Genomic DNA, 23,250 nt, shown 5'->3' with positions numbered 1-23,250 from the left:
CACATGCATATATGAAATTCTCTTGGATATAAACTTAGAATTGGAATTTGGGAGCTAAGGTTATGTATGTTCTAACTTTTCCTGAAAATTCCAAAGAGATTCCCAAAATAATTGTATCAATATATTCTTCCTTCAACATTGTGTAACAGTTTCATCTGCTTTAGGTCCTCATCAACACTTGGTGTAATCAGTCTTATTCGTTTCACCTCTTCTTATTGGTAGTGGTATCCATTGTGATTTTAGTTTTCATTTACCAAATGAGGCTAGGCATATATTTGTGAACTTTGTGATCATTTAGACATTCTCTTTTTTAAAACTAAATATAAAATTTGTCTATTTTTTATGGATTTACTCCTTTTTATTGGTTTGTAGGGGTTATCTGTATGCATTTTGGATATGAAACCTTTTAATTCAACTTACTAAAATTTTTGTGTTTTTTTAAAGATTTTATTTATTTATTCATGAGAGACACAAAGAGAGAGAGACAGAGACACAGGCAGAGGGAGAAGCAGGTTCCATGCAGGGAGTGCGATGTGGCACTCAATCCTGGGACCTTCAGGATCACGCCCCGGGCTGAAGGCAGGTGCTAAACCACTGAGCCACCCAGGGATCCCCAGGAATTTTTGTTTAAATATGAACTACAAATATATTTTTCTGCTACCTTAATTTACTTCATTTTTCACTCTCATTATAAGGATTTCTGATGAAAAGTCCTTAAATTTGATATGGCTCAGATCATTAATCATTTTCTTTATGTTTAGTGTTTTATATATTTCATTTCAGAAATCTTTCTCAACCATAACTGCATAATGATATAGTCCTGTGTTATTTTCCAGGAACATATTGCTTTGCCTTTTGGTTTGTTGAGCTAGGAAACGCCTGGAACTGAGTTTTGTATGTGGTTTGAGGTAGGGATCAAGTTTCATTTTTTCCAGATAGAAGTAAACTGACCACTACTATTTGATAAAAATAGAATCTTTCCTTATTGCTTTTTCATTGCCATTTTTTTTTGTCAGTAATCAATTATCCCATTGATTCCTGGCTTCCATTGTTCATACTGAAAAATCAAATATTAGTCTAATTATTGCTGCTTGACGAACAATATATGTTTTTCATTTACCTGCTTTTAAAATGTATCTCTTTGCCTTTAACTTTCACTAGTGTTCCTATAATGTATCTGTATACTTTTTTAAAAAAATCTGTCCTGCTGTGATTCTGTGTCTTTCTTCACTATTTGGAAATTTTGAGCCATTATCTTTTCAGATATTGATTTTGCCTCATGCTATCCCTCCTCTGTCTCAGGGTATATACCAATGAACTAACATCATTGTATCCTCTAAGTTTCTTAGTATCTTTTCTTTATTATTCATTATTTTTTCTCTCTGTGCTTATTCTGATATCTTCTGATCTAAATTCCAGTTCACTAATTCTTACTTTAGCTGTTTCTCATGTGCTCTTAAAAGGAAGCATTGCATTTTAATATTACTTTATTTTTGTTTCAAAAAGTTATTGTTATTAATTTTCCACGTAATATCTTTTTGTGATTTTCAGTTCTTTAACAAATTCCTTATTTTATTTATTTATTTGTTTATTTTATTTTATCTTATTTTATTATTTTATTTTTTATTTTATTTTATTTTATTTTATTTTATTTTATTTTATTTTATTTTAATTTTTTTGCCCTTGAAGAGTAGAAGCTTGATTCTTTAAAAAGCTGATATAAAACTCCAATATCAGCCCTCTCTAGGTTTGTTTTGAACTTCTATTGTTTTTCTTGCTTTTCCTTTTGTCGACTTCCCTGTTCATATACCTGGTCATTTTATATAATGTGCGCTGATTCCTACATGAAAATCTGCTAAACTATTTCAGTCCTATCATAACCCCATCTTCCTCTAGGGAAGATTGCTTCGTTCGGTTCCCAGAGTTAGGAGTCTTCATGTTCTATCTCCCTTTCTGATATTTCCTACCCATTTCTTCTCCCTTCCCTTCTATTCCCTTTCACTATTATTTATATTCCCCAAATGAATAAGACCATATAATGTTTGTCCTTCTCCGATTGACTTACTTCACTCAGCATAAAACCCTCCAGTTCCATCCACGTCGAAGCAAATGCTGGGTATTTGTCATTTCTAATGGCTGAGGAATATTCCATTGTATACATAAACCACATCTTCTTTATCCATTCATCTTTCAATGGACACCGAGGCTCCTGTTTATTTTTTTATTGTTTTTTTTACTTCCTTTCCTTTTCCTGTGTTTTCGTTTACGTCTTTCTTTATAGTTTTAAAATACGAAATAATTATTAGTTGATTTTGGAAAAAGTCTTCTATTCCCTCTAAAATGCCCTGCAAGATGTTGCCTTTTATGATAATTATCAGTAAAACACCTGCATAGCCCTCTGCAGCTCTGCCTCTCTAACATGAACCATTTGTTTATGTTCACTATCTGCAATAACCAAGACTCTGAGTGTTCTGCTGTCATGGGAAAAAAACTTTTTAGATCTCTTTTTGGAGCAGTTATTTTCTGATTGAATTCTAAGCTGAAAATAAATATGTCACATTTTCTGTATTACCTTCTCCCAGGAAGGGAAGGAATTGTTATTTCAGCATTTCATGAATACACAGAACTATATAGATCTGTAATTTCCACACCTGATTGTTTTTCAGAATAGTCTCTTAAAAATACAGAAACCCATCGTGCCCCCTAAACCTACTGAATCAGAATTCCTTAGCATAGAACCTAACAACTTCTTACAGTTTTGTTTGATTTGGTTTTGACCTCCTTTGATAACTGTGATAACCAGCCAGGACTGTAATCCGCTACAGTGGTGGCTTATACTTTTCAAGTCAAATCTTCTAGACAAAAACCTTAACACTAGTTTTCACTGATGTTACATCCTAAAATAGCTCTACTTAAACCTATATGTTCACTAATTATTTTACAATTCCTAGGCACCTAGGACTGTAATGCCAAACCTATCATTGACTTTTTTCTCTTCTGCCTTTGCTCCCCCAGTTTCTATCCAGTCTCCAAAACATATTGATTTGATTTCCACAATATTTCTCTCATCTGTCTTCTTTACATTTCCAGTGTAACTACTCCAATTCAACTACTATTTCTCTTGCTAAGACTTTTTTTAAAGAGCCTATTCTCAGACTCTGAGATCAATGCCACATAATCAATCCATCCTATACCCTAATCTCAAAAAACCATAGCTTGACTTTAGCATGTTTTTTCAAACATTTTAAACAATGTTTCTCTTTTTCAATTAAAAGTGAGTGTCCATAGACTGATTAGCATTCAAAATTTACTCTTACCTGCTCATGATATGCTATTTTAGCATTGTCTCCCTTTTTCGTCTTCATACAGTTACCTGTTAATCTCTTTATTTCTCTAAGCATACTCTGACTTTAGCTTTTATGCCTTTGCTTATGGTATCTTTTTCATTTGATTTGTCCTTCCACTTTCACTCTCTGTTCAAATAGTCTATATATGTCAACATGAAGTCCAAATGCCATATTCTTCAAAGCTTACTCGATCTCACATGGTTGCAATGATCCATTTGTCTTTATAATCTTATTACTTTATGTTATGGATATTTTGCATGTAACTCTTCTGCCTTCATCATTTGTAAGCTCTCTGAGAGTTGAAACAGTAAATTTTTCAGCTTTCTTTGCTCCTGAACGCCTGGCACAATGCCGTGCCCACAATGAGGGCTCAGTAATTTATGGAATAAATTGATGGGTGCATGCATAAATGGCTATACTGAGAATCACAAAATAGCAGTAAAATGACTATCCAGGCATCACTAAAATTTGCTTACAAGATTCTAATGGGAGAAATTGAGAGTAATAGAGCAAAAAACATATTATTATTATCTAAGAATTATTTCACTTTGATGAGATGAATGAGTGATTATCTCGCCTGAACATATAATGAGAGAGTATGTAGAAATTTCTACATAGTGATTACTTAAAATGAATTTTTTTCATCATAATATTTAGGTAAATAAATTCTAAATACAAAATATTACATATATGTGGGCAAGATATTTTATTTCTGTTTTTAAATAATTCTTGTCTGGAAAACAACTATTTTTAATATTAGTTGGCAAATATTTACTTAAATTTCTGAAAGCAAATTACCCAATACATTTTCTACTATTTCACATAGAAATAGGCCTTTAACTCTGCATTCATTATGCAGACCATCAGTAACTTGCTCTTCAAAGTAGTTGTCATTTCCTGAGAAACAATGTTCCTGCCAAGTCATTTGAATCACTTACCTCTTACGGAATTTGTTTTCACTTATCTTGGACTATGCTGTATCTTTGGCCTTTAGAGATAGTAAGATACATATGCTATTTAAATACAAAAATTTTGGTCGGCATATGTCAAAATATTGAAAGTTTATGTTTAAAGTACTCAGCTTGATTTAAAAGTGGGCAGGTTTTATGGATTTAATATTTCTGTTTCCTGCAGAGAATGACAATTACTATGAAAGTGTTCTATGAACAGATAATGTTATGTCCTCTAAAAAACATAATTCATTTTTCATGATTTAGAGTTAAAGACGTATTTTCAAATATTAGTTTAAATGAATTAATGACCTCAGAGGCTACCTGTAAAATTCATAATCAGCTAACTAGGTGCAAATGATTAGAGTCTTAGCATTTTTCCTTATGTTTCTTCCTTTCTGTTCATGCTTCTGTTAATATTGACAATCCTTGCTTTATAATTATGCGTACTGTCATTCCTCCTTAGACTGCCAGAAATGGTTGATGGAGTATGTTCATTCTTTTTTGATCCCTCGTGATGTTTTTTCCTTCCTTTATAGTTATTGGTTTATTTATTTGGTTTTGGATATATTATAATGTCCCTTAGAAAACACCTATTGATTGCTGCAAAAGGTCTGGCTTCTTTATCATGCTACCAAATTTAGTCCCTTCCATGAAACAAAATAACCTTATTCTACGGTGTTTCTTTTCTCTCCATTTAAAAATGTTCCCGAACCTATAAAAAGAAGATATGTAACAAAGCATCAGTCCTTACCAAAAAAGAGAAAAGAAAAAACAGAGTATTTTTATTTTTATTTACTTCTGGCTTTTGACATATATGCTATGTAATTGCCTAGTATAAACTACATGACTGTATAGGGTGATGGTTTTTATGTGCCTAAGAGCAAGTAAGAATTTAATTCACTGAAGCTGGAAAGACAGGTAATTCATTTTCTGTGGGAGGCAAGTTAGCCCAGTTTCTTTTGTATATGAGAGAAAAAAACCTATCTCAAAATAGATTAAACTCTATAGAAGGAAGTTATTGGATTACGCAGCTACACTCTAGGATAAACATGACTTGAAGCAGGGCTGGATCCAGAGACACAAAGGATGCCATTAGGACTCCAACTCTTTTCATTGTCTTTCCAATGATGAGTTTTTCTTTAAAAAAATGTAGTTGTAAAAAAAAAAAAAAAAAATGTAGTTGTGGCTTTAAGCTCACGTTTTCTTTATGATTTGTAATCCTAGAGAGATAGTGGGTGTTTTCTGATAGTACCAGCAATCCAGGGACAAATCTGTCTGGCTCAGCAAAAGATCCTGGGTCTCATATTGGAAGTGTGGACAATGTAATTGACAGGTTAATCAAGTGGGAGGAATGAAGAACAAATTCGTGTGGAATGATAATTATCTAATGTTGTCTATGGTAGGTATCAACCAGCAACTCTAAGATGCACTGATAGGTAAATATTTGAGGAAAAAAGCATCAAAATGGACCACCTGCTAACATACATTAAATATTTTAAAGCAGGGCAAAAGACTTACTGGAAAGAAGACAGAAGACATTGAAAATTAGATTTCGCTAATAAGTACTAATTTATTTTCTTTTCTGAGATGAAACATCAACTTATATAAGTCTTTTTGACCAGAAAATAGTTTGTATTATTCCCTCTCAATATGACCTTCTCATTTGAGAAATAAGTCTTCACCTGTGTTTTCTTTTATTGAGAGCAATAACTAACTGAAGGAGCTTGATATATCTTTCCCATCTACTTTTCTTAACTAACTTAGCATGAATTTGCTTCACTCCTATCTTTTAAATACATTTTGAATACATTATCATCTTTCCACCTGTCATGATATTGATTTAGGCTGTCAACATAGAGTACCTCTACTATTGAAATTATCTCCAGAGCATTCTCTTTGCCTACATTTTCTCCTTCTTACACATGGTCACATGGGTGGAAGTGCTAGAGAGCATATCTAATCAGGTTAATGGCTTATCTTAAATTAAATTTTAGCTGAGTAGATCCTATCAACTACCTTCACGAAATGACACGACTTTAACTACAATAGCTTCCCTGACTTTTCATCATCATACCTTGTACTTCCCTCAGTATGTTATAGTACTAGATAGTTCCATGTGTTGATAGCTCCAGTGCAAACAAAGCCAAGAACTATCCTTCAGTTCTACTTTTCTATTCATACCTGTATTTGCATCTTCACAGAGTACTTTATCTGTTTGCACAACTCACTCTCATTATTCACGTTAGGCTCTGTTTCTTTTTTTTTTTAATAATAAATTTATTTTTATTCGTGTTCAATTTGCCAACATACAGAATAACACCCAGTGCTCATCCCGTCAAGTGCCCCCCTCAGTGCCCGTCACCCATTCACCCTCACCCCCTGCCCTCCTCCCCTTCCACCACCCCTAGTTCATTTCCCAGAGTTGGGAGTCTTCTTGTTCTGTCTCCCTTTCTGATATTTCCTACCCATTTCTTCTCCCTTCCCTTCTATTCCCTTTCACTATTATTTATATTCCCCAAATGAATGACACCATATAATGTTTGTCCTTCTCCAATTGACTTATTTCACTCAGCATAATACCCTCTAGGTCCATCCACATTGAAGCAAATGGTGGGTATTTGTCATTTCTAATGGCTGAGGACTATTCCATTGTATACATAAACCACATCTTCTTTATCCATTCATCTTTTGATGGACACCGAGGCTCCTTCCACAGTTTGGCTATTGTGGCCATTGCTGCTATAAATACCGGGGTGCAGGTGTCCCGGCGTTTCATTGCATCTGTATCTTTGGGGTAAATCCCCAGCAGTGCAATAGCTGGGTCGTAGGGCAGGTCTATTTTTAACTCTTTGAGGAACCTCCACACAGTTTTCCAGAGTGGCTGCACCAGTTCACATTCCCACCAACAGTGTAAGAGGGTTTCCTTTTCTCCGCATCCTCTCCAACATTTGTGGTTTCCTGCCTTGTTAATTTTCCCCATTCTCACTGGTGTGAGGTGGGATCTCATTGTGGTTTTGATTTGTATTTCCCTGATGGCAAGTGATGCAGAGCATTTTCTCATGTGCGTGTTGGCCATGTCTATGACTTCCTCTGTGAGATTTCTGTTCATGTCTTTTGCCCATTTCATGATTGGATTGTTTGTTTCTTTGGTGTTGAGTTTAATAAGTTCCTTATAGATCTTGGAAACTAGCCCTTTATCTGATATGTCATTTGCAACTATCTTCTCCCATTCTGTAGGTTGTCTTTTAGTTTTGTTGACTGTATCCTTTGCTGTGCAAAAGCTTCTTATCTTGATGAAGTCCCAATAGTTCATTTTTGCTTTTGTTTCTTTTGCCTTCGTGGATGTATCTTGCAAGAAGCTACTGTGGCCGAGTTCAAAAAGGGTGTTGCCTGTGTTCTCCGCTAGGCCTCAACTCTATGGTCAACTAATATTCGACAAAGGAGGAAAGACTATCCACTGGAAGAAAGACAGTCTCTTCAATAAATGGTGCTGGGAAAATTGGACATCCACATGCAGAAGAATGAAACTAGACCACTCTCTTGCACCATACACAAAGATAGGCTCTGTTTCTTAAAGGCATAATCTATGGCCATCGCCTTACTAGTCAAAATGGTATTCCCTGAACTAGGAATATTAGGATTGCCAAGGAGTAGGTGAGTGAGTATGTATGTATTGTATATGTATGCATGTATGTATATATGTATTTTTAGAGGGAGAGAGAGAGAGAGCACTTGCATGGGGCAAGGGGCAGAGAGAGAATCTCAAGCAGGCTCATGCCCTGAGTGGAGCCAATGTGGGGCTTGATCTCACGACCCTGAGATCATGACCTGAACTGAAATTGAGAGTTGGATGCTTAACCAAGTGAGCCATCTGGGTGCCCCACCGAGGAATTATTTAGAGTGAAGAATTTTGTGCCTACCCCAGGCCTAGTGAGTCAGAACATTAATTTTATCAAAACCTTCGAGTAAGTCCAATACACTTTAAATTCTGAGGAGCACTAATTTTTGACATCGTCTTTGTATTTTAATAGCAAGTGTCTAGCAAATATGTACTTATACCTGGTAAATAGTAGATAATTTACACATTTTGAATTTAACTGAATTGATAGAAATTTATCCACACCATGACATTTTTTTTAGCCTTGGTAAAAAAAAAAAAAAAAATCTGCACCCTTCCTAGAAATACTATACTGGGGGCCCTGCTTCCTAAGAAGTTAAAGATCGTGTGATAATGTCATATTTCCAAACTACAGATTTAGTTTTGGCTATATATCTTCATTCAAATCCAGACAATTTCTCTCTGTTTCTTCTAAGCTCACCATTAACCATGAAAGTGAAAGCAATGGTGAGGAAAAATACAGGTGAGAATCCAAGCTGAGGTATAGCCTGTTGCAGGAGGTTGAATGCATTTGTTTGGTGATGCCGTCCCACACAGACTCTGGGCTTGGGCACATGATTGCTTTAGCTAGTGGAATAGGTACACATTCAATGTGATCAGAGATGGGCACTTCCATTTCCTTCTTCTTGCTCCTCATCTTCATTATTGGAACAATGGGCAGAGCCCAGTAGGCCCAGTTTGTTGTACCAGTCAAGGTTTAGACATGAGAGAAGACTCAGCCAAGCTGAACAAAGCCAACTTGTAGCTGATGAACAGCTGTCTATAGATATGAGTGAGCCACTCTGATCCCAGTCAGTACAACAACGAGCACATGTATTTATTATCTGTTGTATGTCACTGAAGTCACTGTTGTATGTTGCTGAAGTTTAGTGTGCATTAGTGATGTAACAGTACTGGGGCAATAGATCACAGTGACAGCAATGGAATGCACTTCTAGTACCTTCAGTTCCAGTTGTGGTTCATGCATAACTTGAACAATTTTTTTTATAGTGCTTAAACTTAACCAACAAAAAGTGTTTTCTATTCTTAACTATCTTAGTCATAAATTTTAATTATAGCAATAAAAATAGCTTATAAATATAATGAAGCCGCTCTTAAAAGACTGAATCTCTGTAGGAACTTGGTTAGCATTCTTTATTTTCTTCCATTGTACCATCCCCACCTCTGCATTCAGAAGGCCAGACAAAACTTCTTACTTAATCATTAGGTAAGAGCTGCTGGCAAGAATACTGTCACACAGGCACACAACAGACACATGCAACATACATATTATATATAATATAAATTGTTGCATGTATATATTAACTATATGTAACATATATATTTAACATATGCAGTCAACACACACCTCTATAGCAAGAAATTTGTTAGAAGTGGAAATGAGGCAGTTGTATATGTAAGTGATTCTAACAAAGAAAGGACAGAAAGAAATTTTATTATATAAGCATCTTCCCTGCTTCTTATTAGGTTCCCATAATTCTTAATTGAGAAATCTAACCTGTAGATAATACTTAGGGTACTTAATCCCTTACATTTTTCAGATGATTTAAATCACATTTATTAAAAAAAAAAAAAAAAGAGTTTGAGAGATGAGGTGACTCTGCTTGTATCTTAATGATCCTAAACAGAGATTAGCTAAAGTATTTACAGAGTAATGAGGAAACAAACAATGGCAATTACTTCTGAACAAAGTTACATATTAATTGAGTTAAAGCATTTTAGTTAGCCATTGGCCAGGGTCTAGGGCCAGGGGCAGGTATAAGGTGGATTAGGCAGGAGCTGGGAGTTATCACTCATGTTCACAGCAGCTGTGAAATGGGTTCATCACTGGTAAAGGTGAACACAGCAGGTTTAGAGGTCTCAGTTTTCCTGATCAGTAAACTGAAATTTTCATTTCTTAATATTTTCCCACACATTCTTCTTTTATGCAATCATGTGTTCCTTCTTTTTGATACTCAATGGCTTTTAACTCTTTCCTCCAGATGTAACCCAAAATATCATTGTGTGCAGTCCAGTCTGCCTAAGTAAGATGACACAAGAAAGAACTAAATGAGCCTCTCAATGATTTTTTAAGTTAAAATTCTATCAAAATGTCTGTGAATGATTTTTGAAGTTTTCTTCCATCCTACTTTCTTCTATCCTACTCTTAGGTCATTCTAGAATAATGTACAGTTTGCATTTATCAGTTCCACTGTTGCCTGAGTCTACTATTTACTCCAAAATTTTCCAAAATTAGATTAGAACAACTGCATCCTTAATCAGTGAGGAGTATAATTTTCTTGCTTACACTAATGAAAGCAAAGTAAATTTTATTAATGTGGCTTATATATTTTTAATTATAGAACTACAAAACATGTTTCATTTATCTTCTAGATATTTTTAGTACTTACTTTTGTAAAATAAAATAATTGTGGTTTATTTGTTTCTCTTTAATTGAATCTTCCAGTACATTTATGACAACAATTAAGGAAGAAACATGAAGATACTTTTTTATGACACTTATTTTCTCTACATTTCTATAGACTAAGATTTCCAAGCTAGAGGAAGCTTACCAATATTTTAGAGGAAAAACGTGAAGTGAGGGTTAATTTACTTTCTTCTTTAAAGTGATAATTATTTACTAAAGAATATCTGAAAAAAAAAAAAAAGAAAGAACATCTGACTTATGGGATGCCTGGGTGGCTCAGAGGTTGAGCATCTGCCTTCAGCCCAGGGAGTGAACCTGGAGTCCCAGAATGGAGTCCCATGTCGGGTTCCCTGCTTGGAGCCTGCTTCTCCCTCTGCCTGGGTCTCTCTATCGCACTCTCGCTCAGGCTCTCTCTCGCTCTCTCTCTCTCTCTCATGAAAAAATAAATAAAATCTTAAAAAGAAAAAAGAATATCTGACTTGATGTAAGAAAGTAGAGATTTCAAGATTATGTTAGCAAAATCAAAAAAAAAAAAAACCAAAAAACCCACAGAACTTACCAAATGACAATGGCACAAAACAACTATGGAATATGACCTATTATAATCAAATAAAGTGATAACTTATAAATCAATCCATCTTCAATTCAAATCGTGTGAGCATGTTATTAAGAGAAAAGATGTACTCTTAAAACTGTATATAATTGAATATTTCAGAGATGTAGTTTTGTATCAACATAATGGGTGACATCTATTGTCCAATTTCAATTTCAGAAAATTTCTAAAAGAGTCAATCTTCTTTTTTTTTTAAGATTTTATTTATTTATTCATGAGAGACACAGAGAAAGAGAGGCAGAGACACAGGCAGAGGGAGAAGCAGGTTCCATGCAGGGAGCCCGACGTGGGCCTTGATCTCATGACCCCAGGGTCATGCCCTGGGCCGAAGGCAGATGCTCAACCACTGAGCCACCCGGAAATCCCAAGAGTCAATCTTCTATCTGCTGTTTTCAGAATTTTAATATCCTTTATGAGTTTATCATTTAATATCCCCTTATGTAATATGCATCCAGTGTTCAGAAATTCTTAACATTCCACCTACTTTGATGGCTGCAGAAAACCAACAAAACTCTCAGCCTCTCCACAGAAAGCATTAAGGCAGAAAAGTGACACGATGCTCACTTAATCGATTGCTGTGCCTCTACTTAATCTATTTCTTTACAAATTGTAAAGTACTCTATAAGCCAAGTCAGTTGGATTATACAAGAACTATATTTTTTATAAATTTATTTTTTATTGGTGTTCAATTTGCCAACATATAGCATAACACCCAGTGCTCATCCTGTCAAGTGCCCCCCTCAGTGCCCAACACCCAGTCACCCCAATCCCCCGCCCACCTCCCTTTCTATCACACCTTGTTCATTTCCCAGAGTTAGGAGTCTCTCATGTTCTGTCTCCCTTTCTGATATTTTCACTCATTTTCTCTCCTTTCCCCTTTATTCCATTTCACTATTTTTTATATTCCCCAAATGAATGAGACCATATAATGTCTGTCCTTCTCTGACTTACTTCACTCAGCATAATACCCTCCAGTTCCATCCACGTCGAAGCAAATGGTGGGTATTTGTCGTTGCTAATGGCTGAGGAATATTCCATTGTGTACATAAACCACATCTTCTTTATCCATCATCTGTCCATGGACACTGAGGCTCCTTCCACAGTTTGCCTATTGTGGACATTGCTGCTAGAAACATCGGGGTGCAGGTGTCCCGGCATTTCATTGCATCTGTATCTTTGGGGTAAATCCCCTGCAGTTGCATTTGCTGGGTCATAGGGCAGGTCTATTTTTAACTCTTTGAGGAACCTCCATACAATTTTCCAGAGTGGCTGCACCAGGTCACATTCTCACCAACAGTGCAGGAGGGTTCCCCTTGCTCCACATCCTCTCCAACATTTGTTGTTTCCTGCCTTATTAATTTTCCCCATTCTCACTGGTGTGAGGTGGGATCTCATTGTGGTTTTGATTTGTATTTCCCTCATGGCCAGTGATGCAGAGCATTTTCTCAGGTGCTTGCTGGCCATGTCTAGGTCTTCCTCTGTGAGATTTCTCAAGAACTATATTCTGATATGAAGAAAGCTGGAGAAATTGAGAACAAAAATCTACCATCCAACCAAAGAAAACAAGAAAACATAAGATAAAACACACGTAAAAAATAGTCTGAATGTTGAGTTGATTACCCAAAGTATCTTTTTTATTTATACAATGAATTTTCATGTATAAATTGGGTTATATTTTCAAATATATCTTTACTTAATATACTCATAAATGAAATGAGTATTGTGTCCATCTTATGAAAAAAAATATATTATATAGGATTCCTGTGTTCCCCTTCAAATCTTTATTAATTATAGAAATGAAATAAAAAAATTTGAAATATATGTTTAATCTTGGTTGCAAATAAGTAACAATAACAAAATACAGATGATCAATTATATCATTTAAGAAATCATTAAATAATTTTTTGTTAATATAAGTTGCAAATAAGTAACAATAACAAAATACAGATGATCAATTATATCATTTAAGAAATCATTAATAAAAATGTATTGACTTTTATACCACACAATATCTTCATAGAATTTGCTTCATCTTGCATCTTTGTGCTTTTTAATTTCCGAAATCAACAAGATAAATGTCAAAATAAAATTTTACACTTGGTAGAAATTAAAAGTTTGACTTTCCTAATTAGAAGTTGTTTTGAAAGAAATGGCAAAAGTGCTAGTATGCTGAGGAAATATTAAGGCTCAAGATAATCTGTCCAGAGTCTAAAAAGAAAAAAAAAATCTTAGTAGAATTTTCTTCATAATAAGATGAACAAAATATAAAACCTCCTGCAGCTCCTTGAGTGCTGAAGCATGTAAAAGCTGAAAGGGGAAAAATTAAATTATTATCATACCATTATTTTGGGGTATACTCCATAATGCCTATATATTAGGGATAAAAATCACTATGCTTCTCTCAGATGTGAATATAAATAATTTATTCAAATAAAGTCCAATACTTGATTAGATCAAAAGGAGAGAGAGAAAATATTGTCTTATGACTTAAAGATAAACAATCAAGGGACTGATGAAAAGAAAAGGAAAAGCTTTTAAAGGCCAACCACAGAAATCTTCTTGCCAATAATCCTATTATCCAAGCTAGGAATCATGAGTTAGAGTCCTTCTGCCAGTACAAAGATAAGTTGTCGTCCAAGTTTTCTATGCCAAGAAATATCCAGAGATGAAATAAAAAAAAATATCCCAGGAGGTTAAAAGAAGAACACTTTCAAAGTGTTTTTCAGCAGAGCAGCTGGTGTCATCAAATGGTCAGAGAAATCTTAGGCTGCATGGTTGCTATGACTTTGTTGTTGGGTTCACCTGCTTCACGGTTGCTGGAATCTCTATCCTTAACGCTGTTTGTCTATGCTTTTATATTTAAGGAAATATTCTGACAATCCCAGTAAAAACTTCAGGTCTTCAGAAAGGGTCATACTAAAATATGTTAACAATTTGTCAAACATTATTTTGCCATCATCTAGCATGGAGCAATGTATTCCAGTTATTCAATTTATTTATTTCAGGATTTTCTTTAGCTTTCGAATTTATGTTTTCCCAAGGAAGAGAAAAATCATCAACTTATAAATTTAGATTTTCAGTTGGCTGAAATGCTATATTGCACGAGTAAGCAGCTTAGGTCATTTCACATCAAGTAGGCAGATTCAGAAGTTGAAATGCAGAATGGCCACCTGCGATCTGGTAAGTAGAGTAATAATAACTGCACATCTGAACTGGAATAAGCAAGTATAAGTTTGTAGGGCAGACATCTCCTGAAACCTCATTACAAAAGCAGAATAATTCTTCACGGATATAAATTCTAAAGTTAGTGAAGATAGATGGATGTCAGAATGGAAACCATTTATCTATCCTAGGAGGTTAAGAACTGTTGTGTCATAATACTCTGGTGTTACACTCATTCCCACTGTTAGTATTAACTCAGAGACCACGGACAAATTAATATCTCCTTAAATTCCTCATAATTAAAATCAGGATAATGATTGAGCATGCCTCAGAGGATTGCAGGGAATATTAAATAATTTCCTGTGGGTTTAACATTTAGCACAATGCCTGGCATATAATAGCTTTACACACAAATAGAACATGTTTTATATCTATTGTATTTTATCAGTTAGTGGCTGCCTAATATATTCCCGAGAAAGTATTTTGTAATCTATGAAATTATTTCATGTAATTACAGTAGCCCCACAGGTTGATGCTATTAGCTCCATTATATAGATGTGGAACTTTAGGATCAGAAAAGGTTTTGTTGCTTAAATCTACATGGTCATTAAGTAGTTCATGACAGTGGGACCTGTACCTAATTATTATTATTTTTTCCACAGGTACGAGTGGAAGCAAGAGTTCTGACAATGAAATAAACCTCAGTTAGATGTGACATTTTTCAGACCTTGTTGGAACCAGTTGTGGATCCCATATGTTCCATATAATTCTGGAAGAACACCTGCCTCTTGCTTCCAAATATCATTCCTATTTGCACAACACTATAAATTTTGCATGGCAAAATGTGACTTCTCTCAGTTAAGCACTTGGTCTGCGAATGTGTCTCTCTGTTAGTATACAAATATTCCCAAAGAGTGATGAGCTGTAAGAAATTGAGAGTAACTCCTAGTGATTGTACTTTTTGTTTGTGTTTAAGAATTCTTTCCTTGTTTTCATAGTTTCTGGAGAATATTCATAGCAATGCAAACAATACCAACTGACTAAAAAAGTAGACGTGAAAATAACTTAGATCACCAAAAATAAATTCCTAGTTTTAAAAGGATACTCGATGCCTAGTGTGTCTTTTAAAGCAGCACTGTATGACTCCAAATCCCTGTTGAGGCTCTGCTTCCTGAATATGAAATACTCTAAATTTTACTATGGAAGCAGCCAGAAAACTCTTAGACTCAAACTGCTGAAAGAGCCTTGAAATCCATCAATCCACGTGCTTCAAAACACCTTTCTATGAAACTATTTTTATGAAAAAGATATGAAGGATGCTTTCAGGCATGTTCTGGTAAACACCAGATTTATCATCTCAAGTAGTCACGTCCCATAAGATCATCTCACTTATTATAATGTATATTTAAATATGTGGTGAGGGAGGAAAAAGAAAACCTAGACTTGAATGTAAGAATTTAGGTACATAAAGAGATTTTCTGAAAATGTCATGACTCTAGCCACATTTAACCATTTCAAACTGGCTGCCAGATAAAGTTATAAATTCAAAAGTCAGGCATTCACCATCAGATATTTTACTGAAACTTTTCTTTTCCTCATATGGTAATTACAGGTCCTCATTTGGAAGTCATTACAATCAAAATGGTTCCAATACAGACAGAATTTTAACAATATTCAGACAAAATCGTAGCAAAAGTAATAAGCCAGAAAGTTTATATCACTAAGAAATGGAAGCAGATTTTCAAAACTCCAGACAAAACTCTTAATGACAGAGGGGAGAATTTTGACTACTTTAAGTGTCAAAGCTTAGCTGTTGAGATGCCTATTTCCTTCTTTCCTTCTTCTTGTCACAGTTGAAAATGAGGCAGAAAAATCTTAAAGGCTCAAAACATCATACAAGTTAAGATTTTTCTGACTCCTGTTGGGACCATGGAAACCATCAAGCCATTATAGTACATTCTGTATAGAAAGAGTAATGAGGTGAGAAACAGCTCCATTTCTATTTCCTCTGAGTTGGAAACATGTGGAGCAGAAACTGGACAGACACAAAGTGAGCCATGAGCCACATGCCATTGTCTGAACTCTGAGACAAGGAAGCATTACACATGCGCACATCTGCACAAGACCATATGCTTCCCAGATTTCGGCTAAAGAAGAAACTAATTCTTTATGATTCAGGGGAACACAACAGATTCCTTAGTACAGCTGCAGAATGTGAACCATAGAGAAGAAGCTACAGAGACTAAAGTCACAAAGAATTGCTAATAGCAATTGCACATTTCAAAACTGAAAACTCTGGAATATATTTTTATTGTTGGAGACCAATTGCTCCTTCTGCCCCCACCCCCAACCCCCGTGTTTTTATTTCAGGTAGTATAACCCTTTCTTGGGTTTCACAATTCTAAAGCACAGTGCCAAATGCCATGTGGTCTTAATAAAAATTAATCTGACTTTCAGCAGAAAAACCAAAGAAGACTTTCTTCTTGTAGATTCCTTTCTTAATAAATTTCTCTCCTAAATATTTATAGTTATAATTATATGTTACTTAAAATATATGTCACATAATATTATTAACATAATATTAGCGTGTGTGTGTGTGTGTAGTATATAAATAGGACTCCTGGCTATTTAAAAATCTTAAATACTGTCTTCTCTGAATAGTTCAAATCTAGTGAAAAGCATTAGTGCTCAAAACCTACCTGCCTGACTGGAATCCTCAAAAATATCTCGTCCTCAGACCCATGTTCCAAGAGGGGATCTGAACCTCTTCTTTCAAACCTGCCAACACTCACATACCATGTTGATTTATACTCTCAATTTATTTTCTCATAATTCAATTTTAAACTAGTAAATATTCTTATGAATCCAACAACTGGTTTCTTAAGAAAAAAAAAAAAAAAAAGTTGGCAGACAATGACCCAAACGACAGAAGGAGAAGTGCCCAATCTCTTGAAGCAACTTCCTCAAGACATCTAAAGATTTCCAGAGCAGCACTAATTTAATCTATTTAAATGCTAGGCTTTGTAGCAAGATTTCTTTAACATGCAAATATATGTTTCTTAAATAATTTTTGGAAAAATCTGAGACATTGAAAAAAAACAGCAAAACGCAAAGTCAGACGACATTAAATGAATTGCCGAAGTCAAACAATGTATTAGTGATACAACTAAACTTACCACTCTGCCCCAATGTCATGTACACCACTCAAGTGTAGGCCTCTTACTGATTTTGTTTTTTTTTCTTGAATAAACTAAGAAGCCTCCTAAGTATACACAGCCTACTTTCTCCCGTACATTCAGTTGATTCCGATATGATTCAACCTTGGTTTAAAATAAAAGTTCAAAAAAAAAAAAAAAAAAAAAAATAAAAGTTCAAAAGCCAAGACGAGGTAACTCAGTGCTTGGAGCTATTAAATAAATATAAGAAACTCATCGAAAACAATATGAGCCTTTTAGCAATGTATACTTGTGCACCAAACTGAAAAAAATAAGGTTATAAATACCAATAAAATAATTTTGACCACTATATATACCTGTGTCAGTTTCCCTCTTTATTTACCATTCTAAATGTCCAAGTGAAAAAGGTACAACCTTATAGAATAATATTGTAGAACTCAGAAATGTTCTTAAAATTTCAATATTTCAATGTGACAAATTTGCTCGGAGGTATGATTATCTTTTCAAATATATTTCCTTCATTAGTTTGTGTTTTCCAGTACTCTTATTGCATCTGTACATCATGACAAAATGTCATTTCCAAACCCATTCTTTAGATGTACTTAACTAGGCTTTTAAAGCAATTGAGGAGAGTGTTGTAACTGCCTAAATTGAGAAGCTTAAAGCAGGAGAACTAAAACAAAGTGATTTACAGCCTAGAATTATTTGCAGAAAGTTTTAGAGTAAGATAAACTTCTAGAAGGCCCATGCTCAAGACATATTTTCAAGTTCTGAAGTATTTTGTCCAACTAAAACTCAAGTATACACTGGCAAACTGGGCAGTCCATTTACTTAAGCTTGAAAATTCCATTTCATTCAAATTGGATACAGTAGTTAAGTAAAACAATGGGGCTTCTATTTTCTGCCACATGTTATTTTTTAAAAAAACGTATACAAACGCTGTCATATGAGCAGTCTGTTTCCCTGCTCGGTGCAAGGTTTTATGTTTCTGAAAGGCCTCCACCCCCATCTCTTAATTCTGAAAATAAATCAATTTCATCTGTTGGTTGTTTTATTTCTAGGTTTTTTTTTTTTTCTCCCCCTGCTTCCTTTTAGGCCAGTTTCCACAAAGCCATATGGCAGCTGAGAGAAGGAAAGCAATAGGCTGTATTTTCAGATCTTAACAAAAGGGGCCGTGGTGTCAAAGTGGCCCATGAATGCATGGGACACAGTCCTGTCTAGAAGGGCCCCAGCCCTTTCAGGGGGGACCAAAGGGAAGGCTGATGGAGCTGCCACTGCTTAGAGAGAATTTCTGAGTGCTCTCCTTCCTCATGGCATCCACTTTCGTCTACCCCCAATCACACCACATCCCCTTCCAGTTGGTTTGATGCCAAAATCCCATTAGCTATATTAATGACATATGGTTGGAGGAAGTGTGTGGCAGGACAATAAAGGCACAAATTGAGCATTCTTTCTATTCATTTATCATATTTGTATCACAAGATGCCAGAGTCCCAACAAAGATTATGTCCATCACACTTTTTTTAGAGCTCAGAATGCACTACAGAAGAGAGTCCATAAAACATTATGACTTGTCTCTAACCTTCTCCAGTTGAATTCTTCTGTTCTCTAGTACTAGAGAATAGTAGGTAGATGTCTACACATCTAAAGAATAGGATATGTTCATAGGCTTTAAGTTTGGGAATCTTAAAAATTTTGATACAGGGACTTGAAATTCTGCTATCGGGATGTTCAGAAATTCCTGATCTCACCAACAACACAGGCACACGGTGCTAACACAGGTAGGGGTACAGGAACATTTGAATCAGGTAAGCTTCCAAACCTTTTTAGGCATGTGAAACAATTGCATAGCAAAGAAAATGTTTTAGTGATCACTGTTTAGAAAAACGAGTCACAAAAAAAAAAAAAGAAAGAAAGAAAAAAGAAAAATGAATCACGATGCACGCAATGACCACGATAAAATATTTTCAAAAGGAATAAATACATATGCTGTAGCCACTCACATCAGTGCCTGATGCAGAACTCGATGTCCATACTGGCAAGTGGTTTAAAAAAAATGAAAAAAAAAGTTAGGTATGCATAATACTTATTCTTTCCAAAGAGAGAACGTTGAAAGAGAGGAAAATGAGATGTGAAGAATAGCTCCCACCCACACACGTGAGTATCTCCCTTTAATGCTCATCGCTTTAAAATCATGGCCAAAGTGGAATGTACAACTGCAACTGCTTCTAATCCTGCCCAGCAGGATTCTCTACTGAATTCCTTGCTCAGTAATTGGATATTATAGTTATTATTTAAAGAAGTAATATGCATTTAAATATTTAGGTCGTAAAAGAATTAGAAGTATGGATGAAGAGGTTAATGGATAATTAATTATCTGCCATTAGGAAAATCATTGACAGCTGAAGGCAGGGAAAACTAGCAGTCCTGGGACTTGAGCAATGATAATGAAGATCTAAATAAAAAGGCTCATGATAAGTACTTCAAAGGGACATATCTATCGCTGTAGATCTCTATCTATAGCATCTTTTTGAATTTTACTAGCAACACACTTAGAGGTACCAAAGTACCAAAGTCCGCTCAAACAATCCCAAAAGTTAGTTGCTTAAACAACATTAAATCTAATTTGACTCACGAATCTGCTGTTGGGTCAGTTCCTCAGGGACAGCTCATCCCTGCTCCGTTCAGGGTCTCCTGCACCGGGTTGAAGACTGAATGCTGGAATCATCTGAAGACTCATGCCTCAGACAGTGGATACTAATGCTAACTGTTGGCTGACACATCAGCTGGATCTGGGGCTCCATCTGGACCACCTACACCTGGCCAATCCATGGGGCTGGCTGGCTTCTGCATAACATGGTAGTTCTTTCCTAAGATCAAGACCCCCAAGAGGATGAAGCAGAAGCTTTATTTCCTCTTAATATTTAGTCATTAATATTTAGTCTTAATATTTAGTGTTGGGATGCCTGGGTGGCTCAGCGGTTGAGTGTCTACCTTTGGTTCAGGTCATGACCCTGGGGTCCTGAGATCCAGTCCACCTCAGGCTCCCTGCACGGAGTCTGCTTCTCCCTCTGCTTGTGTCTCTGCCTCTCTCGTTGTCTCTCATAAATAAAAATATAAAATCTTAAAAAAATAATAAAAAGGAAGTTACATAGTATCAGATTTGCCATAGTTGAGCCTCACCAAATTCAAGAGAAGTAACCATAAGATTCACTTCTCAATGGTAGAAAGAGCACTTGAGATAGAATATATTCACGTGAACATCTTTGAAAATTACTCTCCGTCACAATAACACTTGTTTAGTGGGAGAGAATAAACCTGTATTTGTTTAAGCCATTATGACCAAATTCCTAGAACATATATTCTGTTTTAGATACATATGGCATATGTTTTTGTTTGTTTCCGCGTTCAATATGTGTCCTCAGCTAAACTGTAAACTCTGGGAAGGCAGAGAGATTTCCTCCTACTGTGCTCCCTGTCTTGTTCACAGTAATTTTAATAATTGTAATAATTTGTTGAAATGTACCCTGAAGCGGTAGAGAGAAGGCCTAGAGCTCTGGGAGCTGAACATCTTTTTCCCTGTGGCCGACTGGGCTGGTTGACGGTGCCATACACGGACTCACGGCCATCAGGAGGGAGACTCCTGGGCCTGGCCTACTCCTCAATCTTGACGGTGGGCCTCGCTCTGAGAGTGCTCAGAAATTACAAGTGGTTTTTGTGTGTGCAAGCACCAACTCTGAAAACAAAACAACCACCAGAAAATGAACACAGCGTCCTGGCAACAACTTGCTAAGGACAATTTTATTGGTCAGCTCAGTCTGTGCTATGGTTTCCTAATGAAAGCAATTTTCGAGTGACCCTGAACGGGTGCAGTAGAGCAGGTTGAGAGAGGTATGAATGATTTAAATTCAGGTGGTATGGCATGAAAAATGTCTGCATTTTATATAAAAGACCATGAAAAACAAGGTCAGTGTGGAAACCTGTCAAATAATATGCCCACCAAGCATTAAAAAAAAAAAAAAAAGTACCAGTAGTGTCATTAGTAGTTTTGCATCCGCTGGTAATAAGACAAACTGTTGCTACAATAGTCAGATGCATTGTGCAAAGTGGTTTTGTTATGATTTCACGCATCGGGCCGCGTAATATTTACTCCCATGTTTCTTCTAAAGTATAAATTCCATAATGGAAAGAAAAAAAGCATCTCATAGAAAAAAATGGAACTTTGTTCTTCCCTTATGACACGTGCGATTACCTCACCCGCTAAGGAATGTATGTTGTAAATACTGGATTTATAGCAACACCTCAGATAATTACGGGTTTAGGGGTATTGAGCAGAGAAAGAATTGCTGACTGTCCGCACAATGCCCTCTTTTATTCGGTATTAGTCTCAGAAGAATGTGACGATATAGGCTAAGTCTGTTTATGTTGTCCTTAAGGAGAAAAAAGTTTATGTTTTTTTAGAGGGCAATATTCCTTTAACAAGCCAAACCAACTTGTAAGAAAGAAATAAAGCCTTATAAAAATTGGAATAAATGTCTTCCAACCAATAGGTTATTTGAAACACTGTTTTACATGGTACATTCATTTTTGTCTTACCATCGCATAACTCTGCAAATAGCTATTGAATTCAAGCTGTCTCAAGGGTAAAAGCATAAAGCTGAATGTTTCTGTTGGATTTAGCTGAGCTCAAAGAACGTCTGGATTTGTTGGTCATGGCATTCCCTCTTAAACCCTCAAGTGTCTGTTTGAACCCAGTTATACCAGAACATTTCGGGGTTTTCTCTTATGTGTAAAAAACATCTGTTTACATGGCTTGTGTTTGGATGAATATAAGCATATTACCGTTTCCTGAAAACAGTGACAAGATGGTATAGAGCTTTGGTACCTAGTAATCTTTATTCTATTCTTTGCTTCGATACTTAAAGAAATTCTAGGATATGGTCTAATTCTCTTTGCTTTGAACTATTTTTGGTAGCAAATAGTCAATCAGGAAATAGATTTTATTTTATTTTATTTTACTTTATTTTATTTTATTTTATTTTAGGAAACAGATTTTAAAACTAATCTTTATAAAAAATTTTTTTTCTAAGAAACGCTATTTGTTATTTACGTAAGCGTAAGAACAAATGTGTCATCTGGAACATTAGCGTTGTTACATCCACTCATTTATCGATCTTTGTAAAACTCACATGGAGACAGAAAACAGATTATAAGATAATAACTTATGAAATAGACATATTTCTCTTTGCTCACAATTTGTGCTGCCACCACCATACCTACATAAACAGAAGAAGGGAATACCAACCAACAGAGTAGGTTATAAAAGAGGGAGATGGAGTTTACTTCTCTTGTTTCCTCATGATATCGACTGCTCCTTCTCCTCTTTTGTAAATTCCATGGTTTGACCTTTCCAAAGTATAAAAAAGAAGGTAAGAAGGAAACAACTGAAAAACACTTACTTTACTTATATTGCAACCGTATTATACCATTAGCAGTTTCTGGATTTCAAATGTATCTAAAAATATTAGCCAGTCAGCAGTATGACAGCCCTGAGGTAGAGATAATTTGTGCAATCTGAATGCAAAAATAAGACAAGTCTTAAACTAATAATGCACACTGGAGATAAATTCCTCTTCACCTGAGGGTTCTGCAAACACCGTGTCTGCATAAACTGAAGAATGTAATTCCCACGGT

The 23,250-nt window shown here is 35.4% G+C and overlaps 1 long non-coding RNA gene across 1 annotated transcript in view; it reads left to right on the top strand.

The window, feature by feature from the left end:
- Nucleotides 1–15,450, top strand: part of LOC140611660 (uncharacterized) — a 148,658-nt gene extending 133,208 nt beyond the window's left edge. Inside the window, exon 6 of the long non-coding RNA XR_012012764.1 lies at nt 15,043–15,450. This is a non-coding gene — a long non-coding RNA (uncharacterized lncRNA). The remainder of the gene's footprint in view (nt 1–15,042) is intronic.
- The last annotated feature ends 7,800 nt before the right edge of the window (nt 15,451–23,250 follow it).

This window comes from Canis lupus, chromosome 20, assembly GCF_048164855.1.
Source record: "Canis lupus baileyi chromosome 20, mCanLup2.hap1, whole genome shotgun sequence".
In the NCBI taxonomy this organism is placed as follows: domain Eukaryota; kingdom Metazoa; phylum Chordata; class Mammalia; order Carnivora; family Canidae; genus Canis; species Canis lupus.
The sequence above is the reverse complement of the archived record's forward strand: the minus strand, read 5'-3'. Positions and strand labels throughout refer to the sequence as shown.